General features: G+C 39.2%; 1 long non-coding RNA gene across 1 annotated transcript; it reads left to right on the top strand.

The window, feature by feature from the left end:
- Positions 1-927: 927 nt before the first annotated feature.
- Positions 928-20,170, top strand: LOC309820589. Its single transcript, XR_014296528.1, has 3 exons — positions 928-968; positions 2,054-2,111; positions 20,102-20,170. It is a non-coding gene; the product is annotated as an uncharacterized lncRNA (long non-coding RNA).
- Positions 20,171-25,905: the final 5,735 nt, after the last annotated feature.

Consider the following 25,905-nt stretch of genomic DNA (forward strand, 5'->3'; position numbering starts at 1 on the left):
GTGCTTTGGGGTTTCCCAGAGGCTAGCTCAGGCCTCATCTTCTGATCTAACTTCCTGTTCCTCTCCTTGCCAAGCCTGAGCAGGGAGGGAAACAGGCATTGCCTGAGGACCCAGCCTGGGTCCCCTGACTTCTACCAGGCAGCAACTCCCTGCCTTCCTGGTCCATCCCCAGCTACCACTGTTCAAGTAGTTCCTTCGAACCCTAGTCTGTTTTACAGTCACCACCTTCTCTGTCTCATAGCATCTTTGTAAGCATATTAGTTTGCTAGCTGCCATAACAAACTACCACAAACTGCATGGCTTAAACAATAGGAATTTATCATCTCATAATTCTGCAGGCTAGAAGTCTGATATTAAGGTGTCAATAGGGCCATGCTCTGTCTGACAGTGCAAAGGAGAATCTCCTCCATGCCTCTCTCCTAACATCTGGTGATTTGCTGGCTATCTTTGGTGTTCCTTGACTTCTGCCTTCATTTTCACATGATGTTCTCCCTGTGTGTGCATCTGGGACCAAAATTTCCCCACTCATGATGACACCAGTCATACTGGAATAGGAGCTACTCCAGTATAACCTCATCAAAATCTAATTATATCTGCAACGACTTTTTCCAAATAAGATCACATTCTGGGGTACTGGGGTTTAGGACTTCAACATAAGAATTTGGGAGTGACACAATGTGATCCATAACTGTAGAGTTCAAGAGAAATGGCAAATATGAAAGCACCCTAAAAACTTAAACATAATATATGAATACTGCTGGGAGAAGGAGGGGAGAGCCTTCTTTGATTTTTCTGACATTTGCACAAAGGCAGACATTTTCACCACTATCCCTACACAGTGAATTCTTGTTTTTCTCTCTCTACAGGGTCCTCTCCTCCAGGGTGGAAGATGAATCCTACATAAAAGGCAATAAAAATTTTATATAAGAAAATAAAAGAAAATTTGGAATACAAGATTAGATAAGAAAGTAAGTACTTGTATATAAGGTGCCAAAGAAAATTGAAGCTACACAGTAAGTTCACCTCCTGAATGATAACTTTTATAGTCACTCTATTTGGGGACACTTACTGTGTGCCAGACACCATGCTATGCATTGCATGTTATTTTATCCTTATAACAACTGAATGAGCAAATATTATTATGCCCACTTTTAAAATAAAATGATGGCACTGAGGCTCAGACACTTTAACATCAGAAGTCGCCAGCTCCGAGGCATGGGGGCTGGCAGCAAAGTCTAGGTGCCCTAGCTTGAAACCCATGCTCTTAACCACTCTGCCCTGAGGAGGGTTTAGAGTGGGTAGGTGGAAGTGGAAGTGAGGGAGAGAAGGAGAGAGACAAGGGGACAAGGGGACAGGTGTGAAAGACATTATAAAAGAGGAATGGAGAAGACTGGGAACAGGCTAGATTTGAGAGGGAAGCAGGAGTCGGCAGGGTTCTCTCTGAGCTTCTGGGCTTGTGCGACTGGAGACAATGATAACTTTGACAGCAGGAAGTGCAGAGAGAGAGCATGAAGGGGCTAGAGGAAAGGGCAGGGGGAGCTCAGACATGCCCAGCTTGAGCCTCTTCTTCTCAGGAGCAATAGCCAGAGAGACCACAGTGCCAGCAATCCAGAAACCCACCGGCACAGATGCAGAGGAAAAGTCAAGTGTTGCAACAGACACAGGAGAAGTTGGAAGGAAATGAGAAACATCAGGTTTAAATTTTCCCAGTTCTAACTTTCTAGAACTTTTTCTTATAGGAAGAACACTTCAATCGTGTTTACTGATGATTCTTGAGAGGGTAGGGTATGGATTATATTTGTTCACCACTGCCCCGTTCAAATTTAATCTTTTGAGATTAAATTTCTCCCCCTACTTTTTTTTTCCTCAAGAAAAGCAAAGCAACTTAAATTACAAAGTATCCAAGAAAAATAAACATCTATTGCTTACTTATTTCCATTAATGTCTGCCTTATTCACCAAGAATCAAGGGGACTTAGCATTTTTCTTTGTCGTATTAGTGGTTTGTTATATAATATTAGGTGCTTAATGTAATTTGTTTCTTGTTTTTCCAGTTGCAAAAGAAATCTTTGACCATAAGAGGATCTTGTGAATTTATGAATATGAGGCCAAGTGAGCAGTTTTAACATTAAAGTTTTATGGAATAAATATTTATGTAAATCCACACACATACATCTTAAATTCGTATGTGGGGGGAAAGATCGTATTAGATGATCTCTCACAATGTGAATTCTATGATTCACTACCTAATGAATCATGTACTTAAAAATGCTGAGAACATTTTGACATCTTAACACCTTATAATGTCTCATCTCTTCCCTCCTATCCTCACAAACACTCCTACCTTCTGCTGTCACTTGCTACACTCCCACAGAATGAAAACTTTCTACATTATCTGTCTCTGCTCCCTTATAGTACCTTGGTAACTAAGACTGGTTAGTCTCACCTGTTCTTGTTCTTTCTTTTTGCTTTAATTGGTGTACTGCCGTAGTGTGAAATAGTCACCTTTAAGGAGATTGTTGCTTGTTCTTTGTTGATTACCATTCTGTACTAAACCATGAGTGGGTTACGGTTGTTTCAGCTTTAAGGCAAAAGTGCCTATACAGGAGAGGGACAGAAATTAATCAGCCTCAGTGTATTCCAGCAGTGGATCTTAAAGTGATCTCTAGACCAGCAGCAGCAGCATCACTTGGGAAACTTTTTAGAAATGCAGATTCTTAAGACCCACCCTAGATCCACCGCATCAGCAACTAGGAGGAAAGGAGGGATTAAGCCCAGCAATCTTCATTCTAAAAAGCTCTCTGGATAATTCTGATATACACTGGAGTTTGAGAACCAGTATATTAGAGTAACAATTTGCTCAACATAGAATGGAAGACTGTTCATGACAGAACAAAGTTAATATTCCCTGACGTACATCAGTAGGGACTGGAATTCATCAGAAGACCTTTTGCTATTTGACTGTTTGTCTGTTTGTTTTAAGAGAAATAGTGTCCTCCCTCTGCCGTGAGCTGAGTAGAGAGAGGGCAAATTAGAGTCAGCATGATAAGGTAATATTAACATGTGCACATAGCAATGAAACCCACATCCTTGGTCTCTTTAGGTAGCAGTCTACAAGCATATGTTGTACAAAATAATTGTCACATCTCTGTAGCAGAGGTGAGTAAACTTTTTCTCAAATAGTAAGTATTTTAGGCTTTGGGGGGCATTGGTCTCTGTCACAACTGCTCAATTCTGTTACAGTAGTGCAACAACAGCCCTAAACAATATGTAAAGGAGAATGGCTAGAGTTTCAATAAAACTTACCTTAGAAAAACAATGGTGGGTTGGATTTGGTCCATGGGCCATAGTTTGCCAACTTGTTTTATAATGCTTCCATTTTAAAAAATTAAAATAAATGATGTAACCATTTCCCAGTTGATTGTTTAGTCATTAATCTGATATTTAATTGCCGGTCCACTAACAATCCATTAACTAATTGCAGTCATTAAAAGCAACCCCCCAAAATCCAATGTCCCTATTCCGCTTTGCTGGTGGTTGATCTGTAAACAATCAACCAAAGCATAGTGTTGAGTGAACTCAACATGATGCCCGATTTTCCACCTAATGCCCAATGGGGGCAAATGTTCTGCCTTCTTAGACATAATTTTAAATAGTTTGGGTTTACCATTTTTACTACATCACAGGGCATACCAAAATATAAATTAACTTACCTCTATAGCTGTGGATCCTACAACAATCATTTAGCTGCCGTCCTAATGTACAGCTCTTATCCGAAGGCTGCCTCTGCAGAGTAGGTTATGGGTACTCTGTCTCATCAAAATTATTGATAAGACTTCATTAGCAGCGTTTTTTTTTTAACTTTCACTGAAAAAGATAAAGATAACATCGCATTGCTGTTAGAGCAAGTCATGACATGCAAGTAAATTTAATATATGCTATCAGTGTCTTTCCTAAATAGCAGGTTAGTGAGCCTGGGTAGAGAAAAAGAAGGCCCCAAGATGGTGCTTTGATTCTTAGTTGTGTGAATGCATCCCGGGAACACAAGTAATTGGGCTCATTTCATAAATTGAAAAAGAATAGAAAAACCCTAGACATCTTTCCAAGTACAAAAAGAAAACATGTTGGATAATTTTGAAATTTCCCACCCTTCACTCTGGTCCCAAATGAAGACATATGCCAGAGCAACAGCTTGAACTTGTTCTGAATTTTGAGTTAGACTCATGCTAACTTTCCTTATATTGTTATTCTTTCAGTATTATCTATATTATCCTTCTGTCTATTTATAATTAGTAATCAACTGAATTTTTGCAGAATACAATGCTTAATGAAGAGCCAAGTCTTGGGCTGTTGATGTTTCCACCAACTTGAGAAACATCTTGTCACTATGTGCCGAGTGGAAAATGGGAACTGCAGAGATAATGGCCCATTGTTGTGTTTTAGAATGTTTTCTTTTTTTTAATCATTATTATTCTTTATTATTATTATTACTTAGGAAATTATCCCAAAGTATTAAGCATGATACCTAATCTATAAATTCATGCTCCCCTCCCCATATAACAATTTCATAGTACATGGGTCCCCCCAAAAATATCACCCAAATGCTAATTAACAAAAGGTTTGTAATAGCATGACAAAATTTGTTATAATGATATATGGGAAGGAAAGAGGTGCAAAATACATAATCTATGAGCATGACTGCAGAATGATTTCTAATAAGCCGTATTTCCAAAAAGTATTAGTGAAATGAGGAATGAAGATGGGATCAAAAGGATGTGGGCTTAGGTATATGCATCCTCAGGTGCAAAAGGACACCTCTTGTCCACCTTCCCCTGCTTTTTCTAAGGATGTAATATGATCTATTTTTATTTCTTCAAAGACACTTCATTAGATAAATATATCGGATTCTTCAGTTTCAAGAATCACATTCTGTGGCCAGATGCTTCCCAGTGGTTATTGGTTTTATCATAAGACATACTACAGCGACATCACCCAGATTCTGTTCATACTCACTCATTCATCAAGTTTATGCCGCAGCATTCTACTGCAATATCCTGCCACATGGCTTTCTCTCAGCCCATGTATAGCACAGGCTGGAAGTGTCAGGGAATTAAATCACCCAGGAACAGCTCTCAATCAGGGATGCCTGAAATTGAAGGGTAAATATCCTAGCTTCTTCACATTTCAGGTACAATAAATCTTGGTGTGTTTTACATCTAATTCCACAGAGGTTGAGCCCCAGTTGTTCACAGCAATAGCCTGCGTGATAACGCTTCTTCTTCACTTTTATGTCCTGTTTTCTGCTCCCCTACTGATGCCCTCTGAGATCACTTCCTAAATAAACTACTCACACTCAAATGTGGGGAAACCCAAATCACACACTTAAGATATCATTTACATATTACTACGAACATTCAGTAAGTTCAAATATGACTTTCTTCTCTTCTTGCTGTTCTCTTAGGGAGGTAAACTGAGAAGATGGGGGTTAAATCCCCCAAAATGGACTCACTAGAGGGCTCTCAAGTCTCTATCCCTGGATATGTCACAAGTTGAGATAGATGCTCTGCTGCCTGGAATTGTTGTGGTGAAAATGATCTGAATCTCTGGGAAAAGACTCAGGTTTCCAATTTATACAGGCTAGCTGGGTTTGGCAAATCAAAATACTGAGACCAGTCTGTTAGTCATAATTGATTTGGATCTTTCTTACCCTCTGCTTATTGAACTCTGTGGTCTGAAGATAAAGAGATAAAGCTCTCAATGTTAAAATTACTGAATTCCACTCATGGTTGTCAAAACCAGAGTTAGGATATTTATTCCGAAGCATATTGAGTTCATAATATGTGTTAGAGCCTCGTTTGACCTTTACAATGACCTGTAGATTTAGCAAGATTATAAACTCCATTTTATAAGGAAACTGAGGTCAGAGAAGTTAAGTAACTTGCCTAAAATAACAGCCAGTAGAGCCAGGTTTGCAAGCCAGAATCCTCTCAGTCTAGTACTCAAACTTTACCCACTAAGCTGTTCTGCCTCTGCAGAGGCTCCTTCCTTAGCTATCAGTACACCTGGCAGTGATATGTGATATGAGAGTATTCTTTCACAGGCCAGAACCACGTCACGGGGAGACCAACTTTGCACCCAGAACAAAGAAACACAGGTTTTAGGGCCAGCAAGTTGTGTGACAAACAAATGTTTCTATTTCCATGGGTCTTATTCCTTCTATTAAAATGAAGATGTTGGATTCAATACTTCGAGGGTCCCTTGCAGTTATGAAATTGTACTGCTTTGTCTTGGAAAAAGTTGGAAAGGTATTTTTCTTTTCAAACTGCTGTAGTTTTATTAATGTATCATAGCTTTCCATAGCTACAGATTCAGAAACCCAACCTGAGATGTAGCACTGAATTAAAGAGTTCAGGAGTATGTTTGTTGGTTTGAAAATGCTAAGATGACTATAGATTAGTAAGAAAATTTTAGGTATAAAAGGCAATTTAAACAGGCATTCAGATGGAAAAGGAAATTATCCTAAGTACCCCCAATAAGAGATAATTCTACACTTTATTAAACTACTCTACATCCATCACACTGTACCACCTACTTCAATTTTAATCTTATTGGAGAAGAGATGACAATATTGATACAGGATTCAAAAATCTCATCACCAACCATTTATATTGTGTATTCCATCTCTTTTCACAAGTGTCAAAGGGAAAGAACAACAATACCACCAAATGCTAGCAACCTCTCATCCTTAACCCTTCAGATAGAAGGAAATGCTATCACTAATAAAAATAGTAAGTGTATTATTTAAATCACATAGCCCTTACATGGAAACGTCTGTTCTCTCATAACTTGGATGTTTAAGGTTGGATTATGGAAGCTCAAAGTGTTCATTAACATTACAAACACGGGGCTGTGGCAGTAGGCCTGGTGCACAATCACATGGATAAACTCCTTTCACTTATAGGATCAGGAGAACTCACGTTTTCATCTTCAAATAACAATACAGACTCGTGCTTCATTTTATAATCACAGTATGATGACCGTCTCTGAATACAGAAGAATCATAAGGTGTAGAATGTCAGTATTTTCTGGGTCTTGGGCTCATCATACCTTTGAGGGCACACCAGAATGAAACGGCTTGGTGGACCAAACAATACAACATTTTAGGAATAGGTTGAAGTAAGAAAAATAACTTCAAAAATTCACTTGAGAAACAAGGCACTATAAGACCAACATCAGCAAATTAGCTGATGATAAAGCAATATTGCCATTCCACCAAAGAAGCCTCTTTTAGAACCTTCTACCAGCCACATTCTGGGGTGATATTTTTTTGTTTTGTTTTACATCTTTATTGGAGTATAACTGCTTTACAATGGTGTGTTAGTTTCTGCTTTATAACAAAGTAAATCAGTTATACATATACATATGTTCCCATATCTCTTCCCTCTTGCGTCTCCCTCCCTCCCACCCTCCCTATCCCACCCCTCTAGGTGGTCACAAAGCACCAAGCTGATCTCCCTATGCTATGCAGCTGCTTCCCACTAGCTATCTATTTTACGTTTGGTAGTGTATATATGTCCATGCCACTCTCTTGCTTTGTCACAGCTTATCCTTCCCCCTCCCCATATCCTCAAGTCCATTCTCTAGTAGGTCTGTGTCTTTATTCCTGTCTTACCCCTAGGTTCTTCATGACATTTTTTTTTCTTAAATTCCATATATATGTGTTAGCATATGTTATTTGTCCTTCTCTTTCTGACTTACTTCACTCTGTATGACAGACGCTGGGTTCATCCACCTCATTACAAATAGCTCAATTTCGTTTCTTTTCATAGCTGAGTAATATTCCATTGTATATATGTGCCACATCTTCTTTATCCATTCATCCAATGATGGGCACTTAGGTTGTTTCCATCTCCGGGCTATTGTAAATAGAGCTGCAATGAACATTTTGGTACATGACTCTTTTTGAATTATGGTTTTCTCAGGGTATATGCCCAGTAGTGGGATTGCTGGGTCGATAGTTCTATTTGTAGTTTTTTAAGGAACCTCCATACTGTTCTCCATAGTGGCTGTACCAATTCACATTCCCACCAGCAGTGCAAGAGTGTTCCCTTTTCTCCATACCCTCTCCAGCATTTATTGTTTCTGGATTTTTTGATGATGGCCATTCTGACTGGTGTGAGATGATGTCTCATTGTAGTTTTGATTTGCATTTCTCTAATGATTAATGATGTTGAGCATTCTTTCATGTGTTTGTTGGCAGTCTGTATATCTTCTTTGGAGAAATGTCTATTTAGGTCTTCTGCCCATTTTTGGATTGGGTTGTTTGTTTTTTGATATTGAGCTGCATGAGCTGCTTATACATTTTGGAGATTAATCCTTTGTCAGTTGCTTCATTTGCAAATATTTTCTCCCATTCTGAGGGTTGTCTTTTCGTCTTGTTTATGGTTTCCTTTGCTGTGCAAAAGCCTTGAAGTTTCATTAGGTCCCATTTGTTTATTTTTGTTTTTATTTCCATTTCTCTAGGAGGTGGGTCAAAAAGGATCTTGCTGTGATTTATGTCATAGAGTGTTCTGCCTATGTTTTCCTGTAAGAGTTTTATAGTGTCTGGCCTTACATTTAGGTCTTTAATCCATTTTGAGCTTATTTTTTCTGTATGGTGTTAGGGAGTGATCTAATCTCATATTTTTACATGTACCTGTCCCGTTTTCCCAGCAGCACTTATTGAAGAGGCTGTCCTTTCTCCACTGTACATTCCTGCCTCTATCAAAGATAAGGTGATCATATGTGCGTGGGTTTATCTCTGGGCTTTCTATCCTGTTCCATTGATGTATATTTCTGTTTTTGTGCCAGTACCATACTATCTTGATTACTGTAGCTTTGTAGTATAGTCTGAAGTCAGAGATCCTGATTCCTCCAGCTCCTTTTTTCGTTCTAAAGATTGCTTTGGCTATTCGGGGTCTTTTGTGTTTCCATACAAATTGCAAAATTTTTTGTTCTACTTCTGTGAAAAATGCCAGTGGTAGTTTGATAGGGATTGCATTGAATCTATAGATTGCTTTGGGTAGTAGAGTCATTTTCACAATGTTGATTCTTCCAATCTAAGAATATGCTATATCTCTCCATCTATTTGTATCATCTTTAATTTCTTTCATTAGTGTCTTATAATTTTCTGCATACAGGTCTTTTGTCTCCTTTGGTAGGTTTATTCCTAGATAATATTTTATTAAGAATATTTTATTCTTTTTGTTGCAGTGGTAAATGGGAGTGTTTTCTTGATTTCACTCTCAGATTTTTCATAATTAGTGTTTAGGAATGCCAGAGATTTCTGTGCATTAATTTTGTATCCTTTTACTATACCAAATGCATTGATTAGCTTTAGTAGTTTTCTGGTAGCATCTTTAGGATTCTCTATGTATAGTATCATGTCATCTGCAGACAGTGACAGCTTTACTTCTTCTTTTATGATTTGGATTCCTTTTATTTCCTTTTCTTCTCTGATTGCTTTAGCTAAAACTTCCAAAACTCTGTTGAATAAGAGTGGTGAGAGTGGGCAAACTTGTCTCGTTCCTGATCTTAGTGGAAATGGTTTCAGTTTTTCACCATTGAGGACGATGTTGGCTGTGGGTTTGTCATATGTGGCCTTTATTATGTTGAGGAAAGTTCCCTCTATGCCTACTTTCTGCAGGGTTTTTATCATAAATGCGTATTGAATTTTGTCAGAAGCTTTCTCTGCATCTATTGAGATGATCATATGGTTTTTCTCCTTCAATTTGTTAATATGGTATATCACATTGATTGATTTGCATATATTGAAGATTCCTGGCATTCCCAGAATAAACCCCACTTGATCATGGTGTATGATCCTTTTAATGTGCTGTTGGATTCTGTTTGCTAGTATTTTGTTGAGGATTTTTGCATCTATGTTCATCAGTGATATTGGCCTGTAGTTTTCTTTCTTTGTGACATCCTTGTCTGGTTTCGGTATCAGGGTGATATTGGCCTCATAGAATGAGTTTGGGAGTGTTCCTCCCTCTGCTATATTTTGGAAGAGTTTGAGAAGGATAGGTGTTAGCTCTTCTCTAAATGTTTGATAGAATTCGCCTGAGAAGCCATCTGGTCCTGGGCTTTTGATCGTTGGAAGATTTTTTTTTTTTTTTTTTGCGGTACACAGGCCTCTCACTTTTGTGGCCTCTCCCGCTGCGGAGCACAGGCTCCGGGCACACAGGCTCAGTGGCCATGGCTCACGGGCCCAGCCGCTCCACGGCATGTGGGATCTTCCCGACTGGGGCACGAACCCTCGTCCCCTGCATCAGCAGGCGGACTCTCAACCACTGTACCACCAGGGAAGCCCTGTTGGTAGATTTTTAATCACAGTTTCAATTTCAGTGCTTGTGATTGGTCTGTTCATATTTTCTATTTCTTCCTGATTCTGTCTTGGCGGGTTTTGCATTTCTAAGAATTTGTCCATTTCTTCCAGGTTGTCCATTTTATTGGCATAGAGTTGCTTGTAGTAATCTCTCATGATCCTTTGTATTTCTGCAGTGTCAGTTGTTACTTCTCCGTTTTCATTTCTAACTCTATTGATTTGAGTCTTCTCCCTTTTTTTCTTGATGAGTTTGGCTAATGGCTTATCCATTTTGTTTATCTTCTCAAAGAACCAGATTTTAGTTTTACTGATCTTTGCTATCGTTTCCTTCATTTCTTTTTCATTTATTCCTGATCTGATTTTTATGATATCTTTCCTTCTGCTAACTTTGGGGTTTTCTTCTTCTTCTTTCTCTAATTGCTTTAGGTGCAAGGTTAGGTTGTTTATTCGAGATGTTTCCTGTTTCTTAAGGTAGGATTGTATTGGTATAAACTTCCCTCTTAGAACTGCTTTTGATGCATCCCATAGGTTTTGGGTCATCGTGTCTCCATTGTCATTTGTTTCTAGGTATTTTTTGATTTCCTCTTTGATTTCTTCAGTGATCACTTCGTTATTAAGTAGTGTATTGTTTAGCCTCCACGTGTTTGTATTTTTTACAGATCTTTTCCTGTAATTGATATCTAGTCTCACAGCGTTGTGGTCAGAAAAGATACTTGATACAATTTCAGTTTTCTTAAATTTACGAAGGCTAGATTTGTGACCCAAGATTTGATCTATCATGGAGAATGTTCCATGAGCACTTGAGAAAAATGTGTATTCTGCTGTTTTTGGATGGAATGTCCTATAAATATCTATTAAGTCCATCTTGTTTAATGTATCATTTAAAGCTTATGTTTCCTTATTTATTTTCATTTTGGATGATCTGTCCATTGGTGAAAGTGGTGTGTTAAAAGTCCCCTACTATGAATGTGTTACTGTCGATTTCCCCTTTTATCGCTGTTAGTATTTGCCTTATTTATTGAGGTGCTCTATGTTGGGTGCATAAATATTTACAATTCTTATATCTTCTTCTTGGATCGATCCCTTCATCATTATGTAGTGTCCTTCTTTGTCTCTTCTAATAGTCTTTATTTTAAAGTGTATTTTGTCTGATATGAGAATTGCTACTCCAGCTTTCTTTTGGTTTCCATTTGCATGGAATATCTTTTTCCATCCCCTCACTTTCAGTCTGTATGTGTCTCTAGGTCTGAAGTGGGTCTCTTGCAGACAGCATATATATGGTTCTTGTTTTTGTATCCATTCAGCCAATCTGTGTCTTTTGGTGGGAGCATTTAGTCCATTTACATTTAAGGTAATTATGAATATGTATGTTCCTATTACCATTTTCTTAATTGTTTTGGGTTCGTTATTGTAGGTCTTTTCCTTCTCTTGTTTTTCTTGCCTAGAGAAGTTCCTTTAGCATTTGTTGTAGAGCTGGTTTGGTGGTGCTGTCAGCTTTTGCTTGTCTGTAAAGGTTTTAATTTCTCCGTCAAATCTGAATGAGATCCTTCCTGGGTAGAGTAATCTTGGTTGCAGGTTATTCTCCTTCATCACTTTAAATATGTCCTGCCACTTCCTTCTGGCTTGCAGAATTTCTGCTGAAAGATCAGCTGTTAACGTTATGGGGATGCCCTTGTGTGTTATTTGTTGTTTTTCCCTTGCTGCTTTTAATATGTTTTCTTTGTATTTAATTTTTGACAGTTTGATTAATATGTGTCTTGGCCTGTTTCTCCTTGGATTTATCCTGTATGGGACTCTGTGCTTCCTGTACTTGATTAACTATTTCCTTTCCGATATTGGGGAAGTTTTCAACTATAATCTCTTCAAATATTTTCTCTGTCCCTTTCTTTTTCTCTTCTTCTGGAACCCCTATAATTCAGATGTTGGTGCATTTAATGTTGTCCCAGAGGTCTCTGAGACTGTCCTCAGTTCTTTTCATTCTTTTTTCTTTATTCTGCTCTGCAGTAGTTATTTCCACTATTTTACCTTCCAGGTCACTTATCCGTTCTTCTGCCTCAGTTATTCTGCTCTTGATCCCATCTAGAGTATTCTTAATTTCATTTATTGTGTTGTTCATTGTTGCTTGTTTCATCTTTAGTTCTTCTAGGTTCTTGTTAAATGTTTCTTGCATTTTGTCTATTCTATTTCCAAGATTTTGGATCATCTTTACTATCATTATTCTGAATTCTTTTTCAGGTAGACTGCCTATTTCCTCTTCATTTGTTAGATCTGGTGGGTTTTTATGTCTCTCCTTCATCTGCTGTGTGCTTTTCTGTCTTCTCATTTTGCTTAACTTACTGTGTTTGGTGTCTCCTTTTTGCAGGCTGCAGGTTCATAGTTCCCGTTTTTTTTGGTGTCTTTCCCCAGTGGCTAAAGTTGGTTCAGTGGGTTGTGTAGGCTTCCTGGTGGAGGGGACTAGTGCCTGTGTTCTGGTGGATGAGGCTGAATTTTGTCTTTCTAGTGGGAATGTCCACGTCTGGTGGTGTGTTTTGGGGTGTCTGTGGACTTATTATGATTTTAGGCAGCCTCTCTGTTAATGGGTTGTATTGTGTTCCTTTCTTGTTAGTGGTTTGGCATAGGGTGTCCAGCACTGTAGCTTGCTGGTCGTTGAGTGAAGCTGGGTGTTGGTGTTGAGATGGAGATCTCTGGGAGTTTTTCGCCGTTTGATATTATGTGGAGCTGGGAGGTCTCTTGTGGACCAATGTCCTGAAGTTGGCTCTCCCACCTCAGAGGCACAGCACTGACTCCTGGCTGCAGCACCAAGAGCCTTTCATCCACACGGCTCAAAATAAAAGGGAGAAAAAGTAGAAAGAAAGAAAGAGAGAGAGAGAGAAAGAAAGAAAGGAAGAAAGGAAGGAAGAAAGAAAGGAGGGAGGGAGGGAGGAAGGAAGGAAAGAAGGAAGATAAAATAAAATAAAGTTATTAAAATAAAAAATAATTATTAAGAATAAAATTTGTTTTAATGAGAAAAACAAAAACGCACGAAAGAACCCTAGGACAAATGGTGGAAGCAAAGCTCTACAGACAAAATCTCACACAGAAGCATACACATACACACTCACAAAAAGAGGAAAAGGGGAAAAAATAATAAATCTTGCTCTCAAAGTCCCATCTCCTCAATTTGGGATGATTCGTTGTCTATTCATGTATTCCACAGATTCAGGGGACATCAAGTTGATTGTGGAGCTTTAATCCGCTGCTTCTGAGGCTGCTGGGAGAGATTTCCCTTTCTCTTCTTTGTTTCTACCGCTGTGGGGCTCAGCTTTGGATTTGGCACCGCCTCTGCGTGTAGGTCGCCGGAGGGCGTCTGTTCTTTGCTCAGACAGGACGGGGTTAAAGGTAGCAGCTGCTTCGGGGGCTCTGGCTCACTCAGGCTGCGGGGAGGGAGGGTACGGAGTGCGGGGCGAGCCTGCGGTGGCAGAGGCTGGCATGACGTTGCACCAGCCTGAGGTGTGCCGTGCATTCTCCCGGGAAAGTTGTCCCTGGATCCCGGAAACCTGGCAGTGGTGGGCTGCACAGGCTCCCCGGAAGGGGGGTGTGGATAGTGACCTGTGCTCGCACACAGGCTTCTTGGTGGCGGCAGCAGCAGCCTTAGCGTCTCATGCCCGTCTCTGGGGTGTGTGCTTTTAGCCGCGGCTCGCGCCTGTGTCTGGAGCTCCTTTAAGTAGCGCTCTTAACCCCCTCTCCTCGCGAACCAGGAAACAAAGAGGGAAGAATAAGTCTCTTGCCTGTTTGGCAGGTCCAGACTTTTCCCCGGACTCCCTCCTGGCTAGCCATGGTGCACTAACCCCCTGCAGGCTGTGTTCACGCCACCAACCCCAGTCCTCTCCCTGCGCTCCGACCAAAGCCCGAGCCTCAGCTCCCAGCCTCGCCCGCCCCGGCGGTTGAGAAGACAAGCCTCTCGGGCTGGTGAGTGCCAGTCGGCACCGATCCTCTGTGCGGGAATCTCCCCACTTTGCCCTCCACACCCCTGTTGCTGCGCTCTCCTCCGTGGCTCCGAAGCTTCACCCCTCCACCACCCGCAGCCTCCGTCCGCAAAGGGGCTTCTAGTGTGTGGAAACCTTTCCTCCTTCACAGCTCCCTCCAACTGGTGCAGGTCCCGTCCCTATCCTTTTGTCTCTGTTTATTCCTTTTTCTTTTGCCCTACCCAGGTACGTGGGGACTTTCTTGCCTTTTGGGAGGTCTGAGGTCTTCTGCCAGCGTTCAGTAGGTGTTCTGTAGGAGTTGTTCCACGTGTAGATGTATTTCTGGTGTATCTGTAGGGAGGAAGGTGATCTCCAGGTCTTACTCTTCTGCCATCTTCCCCTCGTCCTCTGGGGTGATCTCTTGACTTCCTTAACAGTTCTTTGGATCACCTTCCCTGTGCTGTCATCAGAGGTATCCTTGATACCTTAAGCATGCCAGCCTATCTTCAAATACTAAACAAGTCATGCAGCCTTGCCCAGCAGAAAGACTACCGAGCTTCAGCTCACTGGCTGGTAGGTAGATCCCTCCATTCCTTCTCATTTAAATATGTTTTGTCCCCTAATTAACCAATTTCTAAAACACTTAGCAGATTAAACAAAGTACCTTTTAGTAGTTGACTTTCAGGCCTCTTTGGCATAGGTTACAATAAACAATGAACCAACAGCAAGTTTTTTATTGAAGAGCCAAGGATATTTTTATGTAGATTGATTAGAAATTAGGCTATATTCATATTAACCATTAAATGAATGTTAGTTTTTTTAGATTAGTGATAGTACGGAAGCTGGGGAAATCAGATCAGAGCAAGAGGGTTTGAAGGGAAAGTTGGAGAGGAAAAGGGGTGAGGACAGGAATCAGAACCTGAAGAGGAGAGTAGCTCTAAGGAGGGTCTATTGGACTCCTTTCTTTTCCCAACCAGCTGAGAAGGGAGCCATCGCAGTTAACTGCACAGGTTGGTATTTATCAAGACAAACCAAAGTATTAAAGCAGGAAGTAATTTAATCTTTCTAGGCTCCTATTTGACTATTTGATATGGAGGTGACATTTCAAGGTGATTCACATAATTTTTTGTGAGGTTCTTGAGGATGTAAAAATGACAAAGTTAGTAGAATTTAATTATTTTAGTTTATGTCAGAGACTTTTTTAATATATAGAATATACATGTTTCCAAAAGGATAATTTTAAAAACAAAGTTATGTGTAATTAATTTAATTTTATGAAAGAAAATTAACAGGTGTATTCCCATAAAAAAAAAAAAAACAGTATCTCCAAAGCATATTAAAATCTCTGCTATAAGGAAATTTATCAGCTCACCTCCAAAGAACACAGCCTATATTCAGTATGCTTTTCCTAGGATTAATCCAAAAGGCTTTCATTAAGAAACGGAGAGCCCAGCACATCCTTCTCAGGAGGGACACATCATGAGACGCAGAGACTAGGATCTACATCAGGCAAGGATGCAAATTATTCTCTTGATCATGCTAGTTATGAGTTATTTCTAATTCCTTAGTAAATAGATATCAAAATATATGGTTGGTAGATAGATAATAGAAACATAGATAGATGATAGATACATGTAGTGTACAGATATTGTGCAATATATAGATCCTTAGTGTTTTGTTGAGGTCAGTAAAATATATATAGTGTGGTATCATTGTGTTGTCTTTAAAGTCTCAGTCTAAAGAACCTCCTCCTGGTAATGAATTAGACAGTGCCTGGGGATGTTTAGAACCTTACCTATTATGATTAATTCTGGTGCCCCAAATGAATAAAAGCAGATAAGTGTATCTCCTACAGAGCTCTGTCTTGATAAGGCTACTTTCTGAGTGGGTCGACTGCGGGTTACACATTGTTAATGACCACCACATTCTAGAGTATGAGTCACTTTAAATGGTTCCACCATAAATCAATCTCTGACGAAGTGTTTATGCAGCATAGTATTCACTCTTGGTGCTTAGGAGAAGCTCCTGGTAATATTCTGTCTCCTCCACATTCTATCTTCTTCATCCACCTCCTCCCCCACCTTTGTCATGGCTCACTCTTGAACGCTTGCCAATTAATTTCCGTCTATTCAGACCTGGAATAAGCCAAAGTAAATGAATTCGAGGAGTGACCTCACCTGGCTGTATTTACTACCCAGAGTCTCAGGGTGAGAGCATATGAAGCTAATGCTTTTTCTAGGCCTCCCACATCTAAAAATTATTTAGTCTTTCTTATTGTGGTATCAGACTGCAGAATTCATCCTGTGTGCACACTCACGGGCTTTTTTGGAAATATTACTCACTAGGTGTATTTTCCCATCAGAATATCTGTGGTGTGTTTTTTTTTTCAACTGCATTAGCTAATATTTTTCCAAATGAATTTCAACTTATTATTTTCTGCCAGGGACACTTATGTATGTCTGGGGCTCAAGCTGCTTGCTGGTCTAGCTGCAGATTTTGTTTTAGGACTAGGACTCTGTTTTTCTGCAGCCCACTAATAAGCCATTAAATGAAACCTTCTTAATATCATTGGAATCAGTCATTCCTTTTAAAGAAAGGCTTCAAATCTTTTCCAACTTCACAGTCCAAGGCAGAAGCCTTAATTTTTCATGACACTGAGCCCTTCCCCCACTTTTTGTATATCTGTTGATTATTTCTTGGGGATTTAAACCATTCTGCAGTATATTTTCAAGCTAAATATTATTTAGTCCACTCTTATAAAGTCAAAGTCTGGCTCATCTAGCATTCACCGTCTCTCCCAGGGTCAAAGTCCTGACCTCCAGCTGACTTGCTCCAGTTCTCATGTAGGGTTTGTAATAGTTCATGGTACACAAGAATTTTTGAAATTCTGGGCTGATGCCCCAAAATAAATAGATGTGATATTGCAAAAATAGATGTAATCTCTTCCTATAACTAAACTATTTCCAGCCCAGAACTCTCAGTCCCTCCTCATGGGTCCTAAATCATGAGAAAGGGAGGAGCCTAGCTGAGAATAAAAAGTCTTTTGATGCTAAATGATATTAAATCATACTTTAGTGATTTTTAATTCTAAATGATATGTTATTTTCTATTCCTTTATGTTCTTTTCCCACAATTCCTTTTTCCCACCACTTAATTATCAATGATAGCTTTTTTCATTGCACTGTTACAAAAGGAGAGTGAACACATCTTAAAACCAAAGGACAGACTGAATTTCTGAATGAACTTTTGTTGAACACATGGTATGCAAGCAAAAGTAAGAGCCACATTTTGTGGGAAGAAAAGAGATTTTTGTTTGATATGTTTGGCTAGAGATTTTGTTTTCTGAAACTCCAAATACTTGATTTCTCTAAGTAAGAAGAAAGCTAACAGCTAGATTTTAGAGTTTCAAAAATAAGCAATAAAATTGAAGTGTTTACAAAATGATAATGTTAGCCATTCTCCCATCTAAAAGAAAAGGTCAATTAGAAAGTAGGAAGAGGGGAATTAGAAGAGATATGGCTAAGATTTCAATCTTAGATATAGTACCCCTGAGAAATAAGGCAGGAGGATGAAATTTTTAGTTGTTCTAAATTGTTGTAGTTCTAGACTTTGAAGAAACAGATGTCAAGATGGGATTAGACATGAAAGAGATTTATTGGGTAAAACACTTGTGAGAGAAAGTGGGGAGGAAGCCAGGAGAGATGTCAGACTGTGATAAAGGTCTGAGTTCTATGAAGGAGGGAAGGAGAGAGGATGCAGACTACAGTACATTTCTTAGAAGGTTTTGGAAAAGCCTACAGGAAGTCCTTGAGCCAAAGTCACCCATCAGATGAATGCTGTTCCTTCCAGGTAGTTTCCTGACCTTCATATCCTGGCCATGCTCCTCAGTGACTGGGAACAGTCCCTGGGAAGTGTGGCTTCACTCAACCACAGTGATGCATTTCTGAGCATAACAGGTAGAGTTGTGGGTGAATATATACTCTCCAACGTCAAATATCTGAGCAGCACATTTTCCTGAACACCACAGAAACCCTCATGGTGTTACGGTAAATCTTACAGAAGAGAGTAATTGTGCCTAGCTTCTGTTGACTGAAATAAATGCACAACCTAACAGTTGAGCATTACGTTTTATTTGGTAGACAAACTGAGGACTTAAGCCTGGGAGACAGCCTGTCAGATGGCTCTGAGGGATTACTCTGAGGAGGTAAAAGGGAGAAGCCAGGACAAATAGGAGTTTTTGCAACAAAAAACATGTAGTCAGAACATCAGAAGATTACTGTTAAAGAAAAACCAGGTATCTCAAGTTAATGAATTTAGCACTTTTCTGTGTATGGGAAGATGCAAGAGTCTGGGCTCATTGAAATCATTCTTTTGATATGCTTCTTAACTATCTAGAGCCAGTATCCTGGGTTTTTTTTCTATTCTGAATCCCCTCAGGATGCACAGTTGGGGGGTGGCTGCGGTGGATGACAGCTTGATGGCCAAAACATCCTTTATTTACTGATATAGCAGGCAACATTTTTCTCCCACACTTCTATCCTGAGAGAGGGCAAGCCTAGGAGTCAAGCTTCAAGTCCAATACAGCACCAATACAGGTGGTCAAATACCAATAACAGAAAAAAAGATCTTGGCAGATTGACTCAGTGTAGTAAGGTAGAGAAACCAAAAAGCTGGTTGGAAATGAGTTAGGGAACCCACAGGATTCTGGTGTCAGTAGGACACTAAATGACATTGTGACCCAAGACAACGGCAGTGACCATGGATATTATTCACCAATGCCAGTAACAGTGGCATTTCAGTCACAGTGTTTGAAAACCAGGTGGGACTAATCACATGTCAGCTGATATCAGAGAACATCACCCAATGTTCAGTCTGGAAGACAACCTACACCACAGCAAAGGCCAGTGTGGACAGGAACACCTTAGTACTTGCCATGGAAGGCACTCAGTGAGTGGTAAAGACCCCAGTAATTTAGGATGGAGTCCAGATACAGATGCCTGGAAGTGGAGAATAGGAAAACGAAACCAATGTTCTCATCTGGAGCAGAGCAGCATGTGCTTTTATTGATACCTCTAACTTTGGAACAAAATGAGTGTTATACAATTGTTGGATGAGAACATGATTACTTAATTTTGGGGTCATTATGAAAATTGGTGCCACATATATACTTACACCATCAGAATACTAAGATCAGCATGTTTATCTGATTTCTTTAATGAACAAACAAGGAATGAATTACAATATTTATTTGCTTTTCCACACTATGTATCTTTCTAATAAGTTTGAAGCTAATATATCTGAATTCTTTGTAAGTTGTTAACAGTAAGCAGAGCTGATTTCAAGAAAAAAAAGATTCTAATAAGAGCAGACTCAAGTGTTTGCAGAAGAAGCTAAGTGTTAGCCCTATGGCAAAGTGCTAGATTTCATCAACTGGGGAATCATTTCAACACTTCAGGGACTTCTATAACAGCAGAAATGAGTGGGAGATTGGGAGACCAAGGTTCTCCCTCTGAGAAGTAAAACTGTGAGGAGGTCAAGACAGGATGGGGAGCTGCAGTTCATGAAACGTGGGCCACGCCATTCTGGGGGTAAAAAACATGAGGCGAAACAGAACTTTTCCCCTGGCTCTACCCTACCCACAATTCCAGGGCCTCCATGCCCCACTCGAAGCCCAATTCCTTCAGTAGAGATTGTGTCTTTCAAGATAAGCACTAGCTCCTGAGCTATCATATGGTGGCTTCACCCTCCTCCCTGCACCAAGGTGTCTTGTTGCTTTTTATTTCTGATAACAGTGAATGGCCACCTCCGGACCGGCCTCCCTGCCTGAGTTCAGAAGAGGAGCAAATGCTTTCCCTCAGGAGGTAAGGAAGCTACTGCTGCTCTATTTTGCCTCTGCTCTCATTTATATTATCAAAATTAATATTTCTGTTGATTCGTGAAGAGCTTTTTCCCTCAGCTCTATTGAGGTATAATTGACAAGTTAAATTTGTACATATTTAGGGTATACAGTGTGATATTTTGATATATGTGTGTATTCAATATGAATTTTTTTTTACCACAATCAAGCTGGCTAACACATCTATCATCTCATATAGTTACTTTTTTTTTTTTTTTTGGAGAACAAGATCTACTCTTAGCAAATTTCAAGTATACGATACAGTATTGTTAACTGTAGCCACCCTACTGTACATTAGATCTCTAGAAATTAGTCATCCTATATATCTGAAACTCCAAATGAAATAAAATCAGTATCTCAAAGAGACATCTGCACCCTCATGTTCATTGCAGCATTTTTCACAATATCCAAGATATGGAAACAACCTAAGTGTCTGTCAACAGATGAAGGGACATCGAATATGTGATATATATAAAAATATATACAAATATTATTCAGCCTTAAAAAAGAAGGAAATCCTGTCATTTGCAACAAAAGAGATGGACTTCAAGGGCATTATGCCAAGTGAAATAAGCCAAACAGAGAAGGATAAATACTGCATCATCTCACTCATATGTGGCACCTAAAAATGTTGAACTCTTAGAAACATAGAGCAGAATGGGGGTCACTGGGGCTGAGTGGTGAGGGAAATAGGGAAGTGTTGGTCAAGGAAAAGAGTTTTAACAATCTGTCTCTGCTAAAGATGCCATTGCTCAGAGAGCTTGGGCAGAAGTCTTGAGCAGTTCCTGCTGTGATGATACAAGTCTGTGCCTCAGGGAAGCTGTATGCTGTGTGATCGTGTGATACTAGAATGTGGGTCTTGGAATGGTGCTGCACTATATTACCTATTCTTGTAGAGACTTTCAGGAAACAGTGCTCCCATTTTCATTCTGAGTCCTTCCTCTCCAGCACTCAATACACCCAGTGGCAGATACTGTGTTATGCTCAGTCATTCCTCCCTCAGACCTGTGGCAAATTCCTCACATCAGAGTGTGTCCCTATGTTCCTTTCCCTTGGGATGAATGCCCCACCGTCAGGAACCTCTGCTCTCAGGCCTCCTGCAAGGAACCCTCAACCATGCCATGCATTCCTAAGACCATGGGTAAACACGAGCTCCAGCTGGGACCCATGCTCCAATTCTTTTATCCTTTCATTCAAGACCATTTAGTGAGCTCCTTCCCCAGTAGATACTAAACTGTGTGTAATGTAAGAAGAAATGAGTGAAAGACCTTGCCCTCAAGAAATCTACAATCTTAGCACACTGAGAAGCCCCGAATATAAATAAATTTTCTTGTAACGAGCAATAGAAGAGCAGAGAAACCAAAAATAATTTATCAGAGGCATCTGAGGAAGTTTATGGAAAATTTGACACTAGACTGAACCTTGAAGGATAGGTAGAGTTTGGACAAATATTATCATTGTTGATGTTTTCACAACTTTTCTAAGAAGGATCTGTCCATGTTTAACATGAAGAGAAAAATCATGTGACTCAATGACAAATCAATAATACTTTTTAAATATTTGAAAGTCTGTTAACATTGTAGAAGGAGTAGATTTACTCTTTGTAGCTCCAAGGAATAGAAGAGCATTACTGGATGGGAGTTACAGAAGACAAATTTTTAAAAAGTTTTAAATTTTACCTACTTCTTTAAAAAAAGGCTGCCTTATGAAGTACCTTATCAAGCACATGCTACCTATTAGGGATATCACAGAATAATTGTTCTCAAAGAAGGATCTGGGAACCCCTGAAGTTCCCTGGGACATTTTCAGGGTATCTATGAGGTCAAAATGAATTTAATAATAATACTGTGGTAGGCAGAATAATGCTTTCCCAATGATGTCCATTGGGAAACCAATACACCAATAAACCAATTTCTTTAAAATTAAAGAAATTTTAAACCAGAAGAACTTGAATAATAGTCCATGTTCTAATTTCAGGAACCTGAGAATATGTTACATTAATGGCAAAAGGAATTAAGACTGTAACGAATTAAAGGTGTTAATCATGGGACCTCAAAATAAAGAGATTATGCTGGATTATCTGGGTGGGTCCAATGTAATCACAAGTGTCCATAAAAGTGGAAGAGGGAATCTGAAGAGGGGCCCAGAGAGATGACAGTATGAGAAGGACTGAGCCCAACATTGCTGACCTTGAAGATGGAAAGAGGACATAGCCAAGGAATGTTGGTGGCCTCTCAAAGCTGGAAAAGACAAAGAATCCAGATTCTCCCCGAGAACCTTCAGAAGCAACACAACCCTGCCAACACCTTGATTTTAGCTCAGTGACACCCATTTTGTATTTCTGATCCCCAGAACTATAAGATAATACATTTTAATTTTTCTAAGCCACTAACTCTGTAGTAGTTTGTTACAGCAGTAGTAGAAAACTAATACAAATATAAGATGTCATATGGCTTTTTCACTCTCATTCTCTCATGCATGTACACTGGGGTTCTCCAGGGGCTATTTGAATGAAATAATACAACAGATTGAATACAGAAGCAGATATGAGTATCCATATGTTAAACAGTGCCACTCTTGTAAATTTCTAGAAAACACAGTTATTCCTCATAAAAATGTTATTTATCTTAACATGTAATAGGTCTAGATTTAAATTTCTAATATGTTAAATCTTCATAACTATAACCCACTTAAACCAAAGCTCTTTGGAGTTCTCAATAATTTTTAAGAGTATAAAAGGGATACTGAAACCAAAAAAAGGGACCACCCCTGTTATAATAGGAACTCCTAATTTTGGTGGATAGTTGTGTCTTTCCATTGCTAAGACTATATGAATATATAAAAGGGACCCAGCACAAATGAATTTTGATGTGAGAGACGAGCAGGGAAAATTGTGAATTAGTGAATGAGAGTCATGTTGTGAAGAGCAGGCCAGGGAGATGCACCACATGGTTAATTCTGGAAGGACATTGGTGTTAAAAGATGTTGAGGCTTTGTGGGAGCCGCAGTAAGATGGAAGAAGCAGAAAATACACTTTTACATGTTTTATATATGTGTTTGGTATCCTGCACTACCTTCTCTGCTAGAATATGAAAAAGAAACTCTAAATAAAATAATACACATATAATAGTGTTTGGAGTATATAATATCTGTCTGCCTTTACCCACATTGCTTGAAATAAATAGGGTAGAGGTAGGTGGAACCCAAATTAAAGGTCACCTGTCTCCCTACAAAATAAAATCGACATCTTGAGGCAATGTCCTCTTGGAAGACATAGGAGGGTCTAAAATTTTTATTCAGGCTAAAACTTTTATTCAAAAAACGTAACTTACTCTTGAGAGCTGCATTATCTCTCTGCAATACTACTTTAATCAGATGGAAAAATAGGTGATTTCCCAGTGTGGGTGATTCCAAGTTTCTAAGGCAAAACTATTTGCACTTGAGCCTGAGAACCTCCCAGTGGATCACTGGAACTATAGCAATACTTTACTGAGGCATAGACCACTTATAGACTGCTGTACTCTGAGTACCAGGAAAAAGGCAAAAGAAGTTTTGAGCTGCATAGATAGAGGTCAAGGATTCTAAGGAGTAAAACTTATGAAATTTACCATTAGAACAGCCTCTCAACTGCTGTTAACTCTAATTCTACATGCGTCTAACACACTTGCTGATATAATGCTGAGGTCACAGAACCGACAACAGAAGCAGAAAAGTTAGAATTAGAAGGTCAAGAAAAGGAAGAACCCAGGGCAGGCACCCTAATAAGAGGTGCCATTTATTTCTTGCATTCCATATGCCTTCATATATTTTTTCTGTAATCCTGATAATCCTAAAAGGTAAATGCTATTCTTCCATTTTACATGTGAAAGACATCTGGCCTTAGAGTTTGAGTAGCATGCCTGACACTCTACAACACACCCAGACCTGGGTAGGGATCCTCCCTGAGTACTAATCACAGAGGTCAATGTTTACATCCATACATTACAGCATTTTTCTTCCTCCCAAATGGGCTTCTCATCAAAAATTATTTAGAAACAAAATATATAGACAGGGTTTTGAGATAAAAATATCATGCATTCAATACTTAAATGTTGTGATTCCATAAATTCTAATTACCAAAATAAAAGATATTCATTAAAATGTGTTCATTCTTTCTATCCGATCTTTTTCTGTTGCATCTCCCCTCATAGAAGGAATTCAGAGAAAATCTATTTAAATAAAGAATCAGATGATTTTAATGAAGCCATGTTTTTAAAAGGCTGCTTTTATTTTAACTAATTAGATATATTTCAGAATTAGGTCAGAAATAATTCCTCTCCAAAGACTTAACAAAACCAGAATTTCTAGAGTTCATTAAGGAGAGGGTAACAGCCTCCAGTAAGATGCTTTGGAGAAAAGATAGGTGAGTGGCCCAAGGGGATCTAAGCTTCCTTTGAAAATCCCTCAAACAAGAGCAGGCAGGAGTGGGGCACAGGGGAGGGGGCAACATGGAGGAGGGGATGGCTCTGTGGGCTTATTTCTTTTTTTAAGGAAAAAATTCTCTTTTAGTGGTTATTTTCCTTCCTTGTGTCTCAGGAAACCACTAGTCATTTCTAAGTTCTCTACTTCCCAAACCCCTTCCCTTCTCCCCATCCTCTTCCTCTCCCCCACCTCCCCTCCCCTTTCTTTCTCTTTCTCCTCCCCTCCTACCTCTTCTAAATTGTTCTTTACATTCCTTTCCTCCATTCTTTTATTCTTTGTACATTTTTCTCTTCGTTTCTATTTCTTCTTTCTGTTCCACTGTTTTCTTGACATCTTTATTATTTAAGGAAATACTCCAAAGAACAATGCTTTCCTCCCAAATATCACGTCATCCCAGAGTTTGGCCAGACCTTAAAGAAGGGGCCCTGAGCTGCCTTCTCCTCTCCTCAAAGAAACAAGAATTTCATCATGGAACCACAGGTTACCTGCTTTCATCTTATAACACTCTAGCATAAAATTCATCTTTATCCTTCAAAACTACAGACTGTACATTTCAAATATAATGACCTCCTCTATAAATGTAGCAAATTCAACTCTTGTTTTTGCAAAGAATCTCAAAAGCACAAATAACTAATGTATGTAGCTAAATTTCTGTCAGCTCAATGAGGGCAGGGACCATGTTGTTCCTTTTATGTATTTATTTCTCTGGCCATTATATATGCAGAGTCTACACCATATCAGGCACGTAGAAGACCATCCATATTTAGGCTAAAAGAATGAATGAGTGCAAAATTCTATAATTTGACCATCTATAATTCTTAATTCAGACCAAAACACTAAAGAAATGTTAAACCAGAAGAACTTGGATAATAGTTCTGAAAAGGAATTGATTTGGCCTTTTGTTTTATTTATTGTTTTTTGCTCTTTATTTTAATGGAAGAATCTAAAGGGTAAAAATTATATATAATAAAATTTTGCTTAACCAGAGAATGGGAATATATACTTAATTGTACTTTTGGGGGAAAAGAGGAATGTAAAAGACAAAAAGTGAATAGAGGGATATTGAAAAAAAAATCTGAACTCTGAGGATGTTTTGAAGTCAATATGCAAACCAACTCCTACTCCAATATGCATCTATATCCAGAGATCACTGGCTAATGCACAGGGAGGTAAAATCTCCATAGCTCCATAGCTAAGTTGCCTGCTCTAAAGAATTTCTCCTTCTCTGCTGTGTGCATG

The sequence above is a fragment of the Grampus griseus genome (assembly GCF_964374135.1).
Source record: "Grampus griseus genome assembly, chromosome: 3".
NCBI lineage: Eukaryota > Metazoa > Chordata > Mammalia > Artiodactyla > Delphinidae > Grampus > Grampus griseus.